The sequence below is a fragment of the Hyperolius riggenbachi genome, chromosome 3 (genome assembly GCF_040937935.1).
Source record: "Hyperolius riggenbachi isolate aHypRig1 chromosome 3, aHypRig1.pri, whole genome shotgun sequence".
NCBI classification, from domain to species: Eukaryota; Metazoa; Chordata; class Amphibia; order Anura; family Hyperoliidae; genus Hyperolius; species Hyperolius riggenbachi.
The window spans coordinates 154,310,744-154,323,361 of record NC_090648.1 but is presented as its reverse complement, the minus strand read 5'-3'; positions in this window follow the sequence as shown (position 1 = coordinate 154,323,361).

The following is a 12,618-nucleotide window of genomic DNA, read 5'->3' as shown; positions in this document are numbered from 1 at the left end:
GGAGAAACAGTTCTGAGATCTACTGCTGCCAAGAACTGCTTGTAATTAAAAATGTAAAATATGGATATACTGAACTCCTGGGATCCTTGCAAAGACATGTGTTATCCAGTTAGCTGGAATGAAGAGAAAACATGGTACAATATAAAGTATATTGTAATGTGACTGCTCTGAACTCTGTGTGCTCTTATAAGGAATAGCTTTTCATTAAAATGGAACTCCTGCAGTAATTTGAGTATATTCTCCACTGGTACCATGGTATGAAAAATATGGTGCAACAGCTGCGTACGTATACTGTATGTACACCGTTGCTGAGCTGGGCACAGGATAAGCCAAATGACAGCTCACCCTGCTGCCACTCAAATCCCCAGCGGCGTAAAATACTATTCCCCCTCCAAGTTGTCGCAACTTGGAGGGAGATGTAATTTGTGGTCTTGGCTCTTGGCGATCGATGGTACCCCGAATTACCCTTATGCATCCTGTGCAGTATAACATTACTGCTACAGCGGTGCGGTGTAGTCCATATTTTTTCGGCTACAGTATGGCACCCCTTTGTAGCCCATATTTTTTCAGCTACAGCAGGGCATTACTTTGTAGTCCATATTTTTTTTGGCTACACGTTTTTTGGCTACAAGGTTTTTGATTCTGCTACAAAAGGGCGCCCCTTTGTAGTCCATATTTTTCATTCAGCTGCAGGGTTTTCGGCTACTAGGTTTTTGATTCTGCTACAAAAGGGCACCCTTTTATAGCCAAGATTTTTGATTCGGGGGTGCAGGGGGGGTTAGGATTAGACATCACAAGCAGGGGGGGGGTGTTCTAAGGGTTAGGCACCACTAGGGTGGCTTAGGGTTAGGCACCACCTGGGGGGGTCTTAAGGTTAGGCACCACCTGGGGGGTCTTAGGGTTAGACACCACCAGGGGAATCTTAGGGTTAGGCACCACCAAGGCAGTCTTAGTTTTAGGCACCACCTGGGGGGTCTTAAGGTTAGGCACCACCTGGGGGTCTTAGGGTTAGGCACCACCAGGGGAATCTTAGGGTTAGGCACCACCTGGGGGAGGGTCTTAGGGCTAGGCACCACCAGGGGAGTCTTAGGGTTAGGCACCACCTTGGGGGGGGTCTTAGGGTTAGGCACCACCTGGGGAGTCTTAGGTTTAGGCACCACTTGGGGGGTCTTAGGGTTAGGCACCACCGGGGGGGGCTAGGGTTAGGGGAGGGTCCTTTGTGTGAGAGTAGGAACAAGTTAGGTCATAGTAATCACCAGGGGCTGTCTTAGGGTTAGGCACTATATTTTCGGCTACAGCAGGGCACCACTTTGTAGCCCATATTTTTTTCGGCAACAGGGTTTTTGGCTACAAGGTTTTTGATTCTGCTACAAAAGGGCGCCCCTTTGTAGCCCATATTTTTCATTCAGCTGCAGGGTTTTTGGCTACAAGGTTTTTGATTCTGCTACAAAAGGGCACCCTTTTATAGCCAAGATTTTTGAACCGGGGGTGCAGGGGGGGGGGGGGGAGTCTTAAGGGTAGGCACCACCTGGGGGGTATTAGGGTTAGGCACCACCAGCGGAATCTTAGGGTTAGGCACCACCTGGGGGGGGGGGGGGGTGTTTAGCGCTAGGCACCACCAGGGGAGTCTTAGGGTTAGGCACCACCTGGGGAGTCTTAGGGTTAGGGTGAGATTAAGGAGAAGTTGGGTCATAGTAATCACCAGGGGCTGTCTTAGGGTTAGGCACTACCAGGGAGGGGTTAGGGTTAGGCACCACCATGGAGGGGTTAGGGTTAGGCACCACCAGGGGGGGTTCTGTGTGAGAGTAGGGAGAAGTTAGGTCATAGTAATCACTTTTCTCAGCTATATCTAGAGCCCTTTTATAGCCCAAAAAAATTTGCCTAAAACAGCATGCTTTTTATAAACTAAAACTTTATGGCATATATGGGCTACACCAGGCGCCCTTTGTAGCCGAATTTGAAATATATATGGGCTACACCAGGCGCCCTTTGTAGCCGAATTTGAAATATATGGGCTACACCGGATGCTCTTTGTAGTCGAATTTGGAATATATGGGCTACACAAGGCGCCCTTTGTAGCTGACGTTGGTATATGGGCTACACCAGGCGCCCTTTCTAGCCAAAGTTGGTATATTGGCTACACCAGTCGCCCTTTGTAGCTGAATTTGGCATATGTGGGCTACACCAGGCGCCCTTTTTTCCAGCTGCCCTTTTTAAATAGATCCGACTTCAAGCTGCATAACATTTACATGAAATGTGAATGCAAGGATACATTTACACTCATTGATCATCCCTAATCACTACACATGACTACAGCACAGACGTTACCAGAGACACAATTACAGCCATGATTTTTAGGACAATGGCAGCCTCCATCCATTGACAGGTATGTTTTAATTTCCATCATGCTGTCACACAGAAAATATAGACACAGGAGAAGAAAACAAAACACAAAAGAGTTCTCATCTGAAATGTCTGTGCCCTTTGCAAACAATATAGTTCAATATCACCATTCTTTTCTTTCTTGTGTTACTTCCCCTTTTTAGCCATGACCAACATTGGCTGGAGTCCCTGGTTATCTGCATACAGTGATGCTTGACCTGAGCTTGTGATTAACTATGTGAAACTGCTAATCTGTTCTTCCACTAGACATTTTTTATGGAGCTGGGAAGAAATCCACCCAGCCACTTGTGTGTGTGTGTGATGGGCTTAACACATTATCAGATATACAAATGTGCAAAAATTCATAACAGTGAGACTGACTCCAAATCAGTGTGAGTCACAGACTATCAGAGAATGCAATTCATCAATCTCTCTTATGTGTTAATGTGGCTGCTACGGCGGGGACTTCCACTCGAATGTCAAGCCAATGGGCGTTGCGGTCGGAACGGCCACGTTAACACAAAACAGAGTTTGATGAATCACCTCCAGTCAGAGATGACAGCTTCTCATTGGAAAAGCAGTGGTATAGTAATGTTGCTGGAAAAAAAAATGTTGGGATTTAGGTTAAAAAGTTACTATGTAATAATGTATGTAAGGACGTTCATTTAAAAATCATGGAGAGGTACCGATTTCATATATCTATCAGGTGTTTGTGTATGTTTATGCCCCTGACTTCATCATGTACTGCTTTTGTCAAGATCACAGCTGAAGTGAAGCACTGGATTCAGGGTTCTAATGCAAATGCTGGGAAAGAAAAGCAGTCAGCAGATGTATAAACTTACGGTAAATGTTTTTGGTCAGTTTTTATTGATTGTTTTTGGGTCTAAATCATGTTTACATAAGGGGTTTCAATTATTGTTTCAGATTAAATACTGCAAAGGAGAGAAATGGGAATACTTACCTTCTCACAATGCAGACAGGTCCCCCAAAGCTTGGAACCGATGCAGACACCCATCATTCCTGATGGCATTTCTTCTTTTGGTCATTGTCCCATTCGTTTATAGGAGAAGTACTGCAGCTGCTGTGAATACAGGCTTTGGGAACTTGTGTCAGCCTTAAAGGGGCACTATGGCAAAAAATTGCAAAATGTAAAATATGTGCAAACATAGACAAATAAGAAGTACGTTTTTTTCCAGAGTAAAATGAGCCATAAATTACTTTTCTCCTATGTTGCTGTCACTTACAATAGGTAGTAGAAATCTCACAGACGTGGCAGGTTTTGGACTAGTCCATCTCTTCATAGGGGATTCTCAGCAAGGCTTTTATTCTTTATAAAGATATTCCCTAAAAAGGATTTAAACAATGATGCTGGCCAGCTTCCCTGCTCACTACACAGTTTTTTTTTGGCAGTTGGACAGAGCAACTGGCATTCACTAAGTGCTTTTGAAAATAAATAAATCCCTGAGCATCTCTCCATGAATAAATGGACTAATCCAAAATCTGTCCCTTCTGTCAGATTTCTACTACCTGCTGTAAGTGACAGCAACATAGGAGAAAAGTAATTTATGGCTCATTTTACTCTGGAAAAAAATGTACTTCTTATTTGTTTATGTTTGCACATATTTTAAATTTTACAGTTTTTCGCCATAGTGCCCCTTCCATGGACAACTGAAGTGAGAAGAATATGGAGGGCTGATTGCTAGGCCCATGAGTCCAGAAATGATTTTGCTATGAAGCCTCATCACATGAACTGCTGCAGAAATACAATACATGGATTTCACAGCAATCTGAAGAAGTGCAGGGTAAATACCCCCTGAAACTATCAAGCATACTAATAGGCTAACCACTTGAGGACCACAGTGGTAAACCCCCCTAAAGACCAGGCACATTTTTACTAAAATGGCCACTGCAGCTTTAAGGCCAAGCTGCAGGGCCACACAACACAGCACACGTGTGATTTCCCCCCCCCTTTTCCCCCCACCAACACAGCTCTCTGTTGGTGGGGTCTGATCGCACCCCCGTTGTTTATTTATTTTTTTATAAATATTTATGTTTGTTTTATTTTTTTCTGTTTTTGACAATTTTTGTATTTATTTATTTTCCATTCCCCTCCCTCCCCCCCAGCCGGCCAATCACGGCGATTGGCTGTCATAGGCTTCTGCCTATGAGAACCGATCACTCTCTTGTCCCCCAGGGGGACAGCCGAGTAACACGGCTATCCCCAGTACAGCGCTGCTGCTGTTCGCAGCGCTGTACTAACAGTAAAGACGGCAGTTTCGCCGTCTAGCAGTCTCCCGAGCGGCAATAGCCACTCGGAGAGTGAATGCAGGGCGGAGCTCCACCCCCGAACAGGAGATGTGTGCGCACCCTGCGCACGATCTCCTGCAAAATGCAGCCCCAGGACTTGACGCCAATCGACGTTAAGTGGTCCTGGGGCTGCCGCCGCGGCCATGCCCATTGGCGTGAGGAGGTCCTGGGGAGGTTAAACATTCAAGAAATCGGAAATAAAACAGTTTAATAAAAACACAGATCTGAATGAAGGCACATTAAAAACAAGAGTTTTCTTAGTTGATACTGATCCAAAATTGATCAGGACATATGTGGCTTTACACAATTTAACAACAAAGTTCACGTTTCCATTAAATGTATTAGGTTGTGTAAAACTAAAAAAAATCCAATGTAATTTTTTTAGATTAAAAAAAAAATTCCCAAATGTCTCAAAGTTTCCTTAGTGGAAATATATATATATATATATATATATATATATATATATATATATATATATATATATATATATATATATATATATATATATATATATATATATATCCATACATACACTATTAAAAAAAAAAAATATATATATATATATATATATATATATATATATATATATATATATTTTTTTTTTTTTAATAGTGTATGTTGGATTGGTTTGATTTTTCAAATAATATTTCAAATAATATGATCAAACAAGAAAATGTATTTCAAGATCTAAAGTAAAAAAAATGTATGGTATACGGCCATCTAGAGACTTCCTTTCTTTAGACTGATGTTGGCAGGCACATAGGGAAGGATGGGGGAGTTGCCAGGTGCAGCTCTCAATAAATGTTCAGGTAAATACCGGTAGTAAGTATCAGATATTGATTGTTTACCTGAAGGGTAAACAATTAATAACTAAAGGGTCTAAAGGCTATATGACAGTGTGTGGTAGCCTGAAAGAAAATATAGTAGACTCTTGTAATTGTAAACTCGGATATAGTAAACCTTTGGCTATAGTTAACTCAGTCCCTAGGTTCAGACTATGTACCTGTATCAATATACAATCAATTCTAATATAGTAAACCTTTGAAATAGTAACCTGCTTGACCAGACCCCTTGGAATTAACTATAAATTCTACTGTAAAATCTGGGAAGAGCAGCACAGTGGCATATTACTTAGCGTTCTCGCCTTGCAGCGCTGGGTCCCCGGTTCGAATCCCAGGAAGGACACTATCTGCATGGTGTTTGTATGTTCTTCTCGTGTTGGTGTGGGTTTCATCCGGGCACTCCAGTTTCCTCCTACATCCCAAAAACATACAGTTGAATTAGCTTCCCCCTAAAAGTTGGCCCTAGACTACAATACACACAATACATACATATGACTATGGTACGGGATTAGATTGTGAGCCCCTCTGAGGGACAGTTCAAGTGGAATTGCAGTGAAAATAACATAATAATAAAAAGTGCTTAATTTTTACAATAATTATTTATAAATGATTTAGTCAATGTTTGCCCATTGTAAAATCTTTCCTCTCCCTGATTTACATTCTGACATTTATCAGATGGTGACATTTTTAATACTGGCAGGTGATGTCAGTGGAAGGAGATGCTGCTTGCTTTTTTGGCTGTTGGAAACAGCTGTTATTTCCCACAATGCAACAATGCTCTCACAGTGTGATGTCAGCACCCTGGTACTGACATCACACTGTGGGAGGGGTTTCCCCACAATATCAGCCATAAAAAGCCCCTTGATGATCCGTTTGAGAAAAGGTAAAGATTTCACGTTGGAAAGGGGGTATCAGCTACTGATTGGGATGAAGTTCAACCCTTGGTTATGGTTTCTCTTCAAGTGACAAGACGATATACTCTGTATAGCACTGCGGAAGATGTCGGCACTAAATAAATACAAAATAGTAATAACAATTCTATATATACAGTATATATATATATATATATATATATATATATATATATATATATATATATATATATATATATATATATATATATTGTATATCATGTAAATTATTTGCAGAATGTCAATTTTTGTGTCAATGAATTGCATCATGAAAGAACATACTCACACATACAATTCATTTTTGCAGACAAACATATCGTAAAGCATTCCCTATGTTAGATGTGGTATAGTATATACACACAAATACACTACATATTTCCAAGGCTTCAGCCACAAAATACCAATTGTATCATTGTATAAAGAATAGTTATTTGTACATGTTTGTGTGCTCTAAATAATTTTCGGCGCTCACCTTTAAGCCACTTGTCATTTTCTCACTGTGGGTGGAGAATCTTTGAGTCGGGTCATAGAATGTTATCACTTGATGTTGGCAAAAGAGCCTTGTGATGTGCTAAGGGAACCTGAATTCTAATTGGCACATTAGAAAGGCACATGATATATGAGGTGTCAGGAAGCATGCTCATCCCTATCATTGGTCTTGAGCAGCCATAGGAGAGAATAGTTTTACATGGACTTATAAAACCACATCCTGTTTTAGCCATGAAGATACTAGGATTGATGAGTTTCATTTGTAAAAACCTTTAAAAGATGACAGGATGGAAGCATATGTTGCTATTTCTCTACTTGAAATGAAACAAAAGATTTAGTTGCAGACAGTGGCCAGGACAGGTGCTCTACCTTCAATCACCAACATCTATATAGTCTTATATTGTTGTACATGTTCATACAGGGTTTTACTGATGATTACCTCTGTTCATGTTCTCAGTCTAATAATACACTGATAAATAATTAGGGATGGTCAGAATTCCGTGGAAATTCCAATTTCTGCCAATGCTGATTAACAATTCCACAAATTTCCATTTTCCAATTTTCAAGGATTATTTTTTGGTCATTTTTTGGTAGTCTCTGCTTGGCCAAATACTTCCGAGTTGACTCTGCATTCTCTGATTGGTCTGATGCGTCCGAGTTCTGTGATTGGACTGAAATTACTTATGATAATGCAGTATTTCTGCTGAAATCTACTTTCCGATCTCCGAGGACTCTGTATTTGGTCATTTGCTCATTTTTTTGCATTCTCTGATTGCCCAAATACTTCCGAGTTTATTCTGCATTCACAGATTGGTCCAATGCTTCCAAGTTCTGTGATTTGGCTGAAATTACTGAGTTGCGGTAATTAGGTATTTCTGCAGAAATCCAATTTCCATTTTCGGATTTTTTGAGTTCCAATCGAAAATGCTCGGTTTCGAATCAGAAATGTGGAAATGTAATTTATAATTAAATAATGCAGTTATTTTAATCCCTCTACATGGAACTGCTATAATCACATAGGTGAAGGATGGGTAGGCCTTCATGAGGTACCTTTGAATCTGGAGTCAGGTGTTGGATACCCTGTGCACTTTCATTTACTAGCTTAGCTATGCAGTACTGTTTTGTTAGCGGTTTTGTTTTTTCTGCTTTTTACCACGCCATTTACCTTAGTCTATTTCTCTTTTATTTCTGGTATTTAAATTCTTCCCCTGAACAAAATATTCCCTCCTGATGCCAGTTCAACAACAGCAGCCCCCTATCCTATCCCTAACTCTCCTTCAAGTGTCTGACTCTAACTTATAGGGTACCTTTCAACACCTTAACTTTTGACTTCAGCATCATCCCTTAGCCCATGGTCCTCTCCACCTATAAATCTTATGGCCCAAACCACCACCATCACATTGACAGTAGCCTTTTACTTTCTAAACACTCTTGAGCTTTCTCCTCAGCATCTGAGCTTAAAGAAAAAAATCTTCTGAATTACTGTTATTTTCAATCTATGAATAGTTTTTTATTGATTATAACCTCACTTTCTGAGCTGTTATACTCATATATAGTTCTGCACCTGAGTCTAAAGAAACACACACCAAGCTAGGAGGCTCCAATCCAGTCCTAAAGACCTTGTAGTTTTGAGGTAAGGCTGTAGATTATTTTCACATGATATTTTAGTTAATCCACATTTTCTCCAAAGTTTTCTCCCAGGAGATACTTTTTCATTTTCTGTTTAGAATAACTTTTGAACTCTGTAGTTGAAAAAGTAACCAAAAAAAACCACCTAATTTAAAGTATTTTCTTGCATGCTAGTGGCTTTATTTATATTGTGAAAATATCACCTTGGAGAAAACTTAGGAGAAAAAGTGAATTGGATCGGGCCCCATGGCTGATGTTGCATGCTGCGAAATGTAACTGTAACCCTTTGGTTGGTGTGTTGTATCCATTCTAACTATTGCTAGGCTAGACTTAAACCGGTCACACAAAAACAAATCTTCTGATGTTTTACTGTATATGGATTATTAATGTATTTGCCACAGTTGTTTTTGGCACTTTTTTGTCTTGGGGACGGGGTTTGCAGCCTCTATTGAAAAATAGCTTCTAAAGGCTTCAGTAGCTGATAAACAGAACTAAGTATTAACTGTCTCATGTAAGAATCCGCTAGGTTCTAGCAATGTAAAAACCCTCGTTCACTTTAAGAGCCACTGTTTCAGCAGAAGACTAGTAATTCTAATGATTTTAGTGGTACATCGTGCTTTATGGAGGGCAATTTATTTTCTATAATCTAGCAGATGTAAGAGACTCCAGGCACTAGATGCTATAAGCAAACCTCCTACTTTGCAAAACAGAAATCAGAGTACAGGCCGGAAGAATTCCAATTATAGCGTGGAGTTTCCACAGCTGTGCAGTGCATGTGCTGTCAAATCACTCAATCATGGAAGCCAATAGAAAGCTCCTAATGTGACTGACATACATAACACACCCACTGCCCGGTAACAGTAAATTCGGGCGCCTGAGGCTAGTGGACAAATCGGGCGCCGCCATTAACTCCTATAATAAATATCGTTTAATGGGCGCCCGATAGGAAAAAAGGGCGCCGGAGAAAAATAACGTTTTAAAAGCGGCGCCCGGAGACTTAATGTTTTATTACTGCTTCTCATGATTACACATTATTTAATGATTTATACATTTTTAAATATTATTTTTAAACGAAAAACAGTACATTTTTTTTTTTTTACATTATTTTTAAACGAAAAAACCAACAGGGGGGTCTTAGGTTTAGGCACCAACAGGGGGGTCTTAGGTTTAGGCACCAACAGGGGGGGGTCTTAGGATTAGGCACCAACAGGGGGTCTTAGGTTTAGGCACCAAAAGGGGGGTCTTAGGTTTAGGCACCAACAGGGGGGTCTTAGGTTTAGGCACCAACAGGGGGTCTTAGGTTTAGGCACCAACAGGGGGGTCTTAGGTTTAGGCACCAACAGGGGGGTCTTAGGTTTAGGCACTAACAGGGGGGTCTTAGGTTTAGGCACCAACAGGGGGTCTTAGGTTTAGGCACCAACAGGGGGGTCTTAGGTTTAGGCACCAACAGGGGGGTCTTAGGTTTAGGCACTAACAGGGGGGTCTTAGGTTTAGGCACCAACAGGGGGGTCTTAGGTTTAGGCACTAACAGGGGGGTCTAGGGGTTAGGGGTAGGTACAGGGAGGGTTACTTAGGCACCAACAGGGGGGGTCTTAGGTTTAGGCATCAACAGGGGGGTCTAGGGGTTAGGGGTAGGTACAGGGAGGGTTACTTAGTAATTTTTTTTTTTTAAACGTTATTATACGTTTCAGTATTTAAACGAAAGATTAACGTTTTTACAATTGCCGATTTAATGCACATTATTTAATGATTTATAACTTTAAAAAACATTAATTTTAAACGAAATACAGTACAATACATTTTTAAACGTTATCCATGCTTATCGTTAAAAACCCGGCGCCCTTTTTTCCCAGCGCCCCTTTTTAACGTACGCCCACTGCCCACCCACAGTGGGAAGTCATTAAGTAAACTTTGGTTAATTGGAGGTTTTTCAGTATATACTGTAAGTGGGAAGGGTATTTTGTCTGTTCATTGCTATCCTTTATGGCTGGGGATGAAAGTTGGTATGGTTTCATTTTTTTTTTTTAATTAACAAAAAAAGTACTAATTTCAGAGCATGCTCTGCTAAGCTGCACAGCATATTCAGCATTGCTGTGTGAGACAAAAAGTTCATTAGGCGACATCCATCAAATAACAAGTACAATAGGTGTAATTTCACATTAGCTTGCTAATGAAATACATTTCATGTTTACATGGTAAATAAATTATCCAGCATTCAGTGTACTGAATCTTTTATAGAATGAATCAGACCCTTAGAGAGGTTGCTACTGCTAACCCTCTTAAAAAATATATCTGCCTGGCTGTAATGCTGATTACTTTGATTTCAGTGTTTTCAGTGTTTTCTAAAACACTCTTGGTAACATCTCTTCATATTGACCAGCACACTTAAAGAGAAACTCCAACCAAGAATTGAACTTTATCCCAATCAGTAGCTGATACCCCCTTTACATGAGAAATATAATGCTTTTCACAAACAGACCATCAGGGGGCGCTGTATGACTGATTTTGTGCTGAAACCTCTCCCACAAGAAGCTCTGGGACTGCGGTACTTTTGGCAGTTTGTTACAATGTAACAAGGTTCACAGACAGGAAATAGCTGTTTACAGCTGTCTCTAACAGCCCAAACAGCTAGGAGAAGCTAAATAACCTGCCCACAGTAAAAATGTCACCATGTAATAAATGTCAGAATGTAAATTGGGGAGAGGAAAGATTTTACAATGAGCAAACACTGACTAAATCATTTATACATAATTATTGTAAAAATGAAGCACTTTTTTATTACATTATTTTCATTGGAGTTCCTCTTTAAGGAAGTTGTAACTGAAAAGTAGTTTTTACTTTATTCAGAAATTTTCAAATGCTGTTATATAATGACAATCCAGCTTGTAGATCGGCAAGAAGATAGTTACCAACACTTGATAACCCATGGCCATGGTCCATCAATAAAGCAAAATCAGTGCCAGTCTATACGGAGAGATATAACTGGTCTTCTGGTGCTCTTGTAGGCTGATCGTGGTTGCATCTCACATTATTGTTAGAGGAGTGCGGACATAAATAACCTTTTGTATATCACTCCTGGCAGGCCTTAATTAGTGTTGGGCGAACAGTGTTCGCCACTGTTCGGGTTCTGCAGAACATCACCCTGTTCGGGTGATGTTCGAGTTCGGCCGAACACCTCATGGTGTTCGGCCTTTTAAGTTCGGGTTCGCCCCGAACTTCTGTATGCCCCCGAACAGGGCCGAACAGGGCCCCTGTTCGGCCGAACAGGCCGCAATACGGCCCCCCTATGGGGTCGCAGGCATAAGGGGGGAGCATGCCCCGATCGCGGGGGGGGTCGGAAATTCCCCCCACCCCCTCCGCTAGCGCTCCCCCCTCTGCCCGCTTCCCCATTCAAAAGTTTCAAGAAGTACCTGTATAGCGGATGGCCTGGCAGTGGCACTGTGGAGTTCCGCCCTTTCTCTGACCTCACGCCCGCTGCCCGGCCTCCCTCAACTCGTCACTCTCCGGACTCCTCCTCCTCCTCACTCCACAGTGCCACTGCCAGGCCATCCGCTATACAGGTACTTCTTGAAACTTTTGAATGGGGAAGCGGGCAGAGGGGGGAGCGCTAGCGGAGGGGGTGGGGGGAATTTCCGACCCCCCCCGCGATCGGGGCATGCTCCCCCCTTATGCCTGCGACCCCATAGGGCCCCCAAAATAGGGATGTTCGGGAAGTTCGGGGTTCGGCCCGAACATGCCGAACATCTCGGCCATGTTCGGCGAACTTTCCCGAACCCGAACATCCAGGTGTTCGCCCATCACTAGCCTTAATTTGCATCACAGGAGCTTATAAGCACATAATGTACTGGCGCCGTAGACTTCAACCTCCATGATCCTACAAACACCAGCCGAACTGCAGCGCAAGTGTGCTACCTGGCCCAGATGTCACTTCTCCCTTAGATCCCTTGCCTGTCATAGGTAGCTACAGGTGCCCCTTAGTATTAGGTAGCCAGAGCTATCCTCAGTATTAAGTAGCTAGAGGTGCCCCCAAGAATTAGATAGCTAGAGGTGCCCCCAAC